The sequence below is a fragment of the Prunus dulcis genome, chromosome 7 (genome assembly GCF_902201215.1).
Source record: "Prunus dulcis chromosome 7, ALMONDv2, whole genome shotgun sequence".
Taxonomy (NCBI): domain Eukaryota; kingdom Viridiplantae; phylum Streptophyta; class Magnoliopsida; order Rosales; family Rosaceae; genus Prunus; species Prunus dulcis.
Window position 1 is genome coordinate 7,638,345 of NC_047656.1, and position 2,399 is coordinate 7,640,743.

At 36.1% G+C, this 2,399-nt stretch overlaps 1 long non-coding RNA gene across 1 annotated transcript; it reads left to right on the plus strand.

Annotated features, from left to right (window-relative positions):
* Positions 1-1,414: 1,414 nt before the first annotated feature.
* Positions 1,415-2,187, plus strand: LOC117635836. Its single transcript, XR_004586957.1, has 2 exons — positions 1,415-1,677; positions 1,788-2,187. It is a non-coding gene; the product is annotated as an uncharacterized LOC117635836 (long non-coding RNA).
* The last annotated feature ends 212 nt before the right edge of the window (positions 2,188-2,399 follow it).

Genomic DNA, 2,399 nt, shown 5'->3' on the forward strand with positions numbered 1-2,399 from the left:
TTTTTATAACATGCTACTGCTAGTACTGATACAAGTGTCTGTACAATTACTACTTTGACATTAGTTTCTTTTCTGGTTGGGCATACTAGCATTTCAATATCAAGTGCATAGTTTGAATATCTAAAATGGCAAGTTTATCCATTTGGCTCTAGTTATTTGAAGATTGCAATTGCTCAGATTATTTCTTTGTGGCTTGGGTAATATATCCTCCGCAATCTTCTTTATTCAATTTTTGGGATTACCATTTGCTTATTCTGTAGTTATTTGGCATTCACTGGTTCTTGTGAAATTTAATTGTTAACATATGTTGTTTCTCTACTGCTGAAAAATATGCATAAGGTTTGCATGTTCATTTTAAAAAGAGTTGGAGGCGTATGATGGTTGGGGATTGTGATTTCCATGAAATACTACTCTCCGAGCATTTTTTGATGAATTATTTCTCTTGTTTTTTGTTTTATTTTTCTTCCTGAAGTATACAATAATGCACATGGGGTGGGAAAAGAATGAGGACCCTTAGTGGTTAGTTTAAGCCAATGTTGTGATTTACTTTCAAACATTTGAATATGCTAAATATTAGTCTTCAGATATAGTTTTTGCATCTCTATAACCTGCAGTGCAGCTTAATAAATTAGTTTTCTTTTTGTTACTGTATATTTCTAAAGTGAAAGGATGACTTTAATCTTAGGGTTCTTTAGTATGTGAGAGTTTGTGATCAAATATATGTATGCATGTGTGTCAGGCAATGATCTAATTTAGCTGCAACTTCTTATACAGGTTATGCATTGCAGTTACAATTGGATTTTTGCTCTTTCCTTGGCCTTCAACCTCACCAATTTGAAGAGTAGAGGCTACCCATATGAGGAATTGGGTGGGCAAGAGAAGAGTAGAACTACCCAAGAGTAAGGGAACTCAAAATTGGACTTTTAGAAACTGCATTGTAGTTTTGGAAACTACCTTGCACTTTTCATTTAATTATAATTGGATTTTTGCTCTTTCCTTGGCCTTAAACCTCACCGACTTGAAGAGTAGAGGCTACCCATATGAGGAATTTGGTGGGCAAGAGAAGAGTAGAACTACCCAAGAGCAAGGGAACTCAAAATTGGACTTTTGAAAACTGCAATTTTGTATCGCAGTTTCCGTTTATCCATTGCAGTTTTCATTTTTGTATTGCAGTTTCCGTTTATGCATTGCAGTTTCCGCTTCTACATTGCAGTTTCCATTTATGCATCGTAGTTTCCATTTTAGTACTTTCATCTTGGTTCCTCCATTTTGCTTCAATACAATTAATTTTTGTTTTTGTAGCTGTTTTTTTTTTTGTTTGTTTTTTTTTTTTATAAGCATAATTGATATCTACATTGTATTTTTGTTGTAGTTTCTGTTTTTATTTGCAATTTTTGTGTGAATATGTGTTGAAATGATTTTTTTATTTATTTCTAAAAATCGTTGCTTGTTTATATAAATATTGTATAACTGAATAAATATTACAAAATAATTTTGGTGTAGTGGTTTGTGAGTGAGCCTTCCTCCTTTGAGGGTTAAGGTTTGAGTCCCTTCAATGCCATGAAATCTCTCTTTTTTTATTATTTTTTATTATTTTTAAAAGGTGAATAAAGGGCAAAGGAGTTGGTCCCTTGCAAACGGTGGTGGTCGGTGACAGCCGGTTGGCCGGCGGCGGTGGTAAGGGACGGTGGTTGGCCGGTGACGGCAGTTTGCCAGTGGCCAGCGGCCGGGTTTGAGTCCCTTCAATGACACAAAATCTTTTTTTTATTTTTTATTTATTTTAAAAGGTGAATAAAGGGCAATGGAGTTGGTCCCTTGCAAACGGTGGCGGTCGGCGACAGCGGTTGGCCGGAGGTGGTGGCAAGCGACGGCGGTTTGCCGTTGGCCGGCGATGCTGGTGGCTGGTGGCCGGCGACCGGAGTCCGGCGGTGGTGGTTGGCTGGATATGGACATGTGGCATAGTATGCTTGCCTTAGAAGGAGTGGCATTGTTTGTAATTTTGATATTTTTTAATGATATTTTTGTAAAATTAGGTACTATAGTTTGGTCTTTGGCCTTATGCTAATTAGATGAAATTGCATTCCTATCTTCCAAATTAGTAAACTATATTGTGTTTTAAAACTAAAGCTTCCCCCCATCACTCTTCATGTTTGATGATGGTAACTTACATATCAATTTAACTGTCAACATTTCTCTATCAAAACTTCCTAGTACATTCTCAATTTTGTTTAAAAAAAATAATACTGCTACACATTTGACAACAATGTTTTTATCTCTTTCAGTAATGTGAGATTGAGGTGAACTTAGAGTAGTGAGGGGCAAGACAGAGGGGTGTGGGGTGAGGTTGATGAGTTTTAATTTTAATTTTAATTTTTGTTGTTGTGTGTATTTAGAGGTAG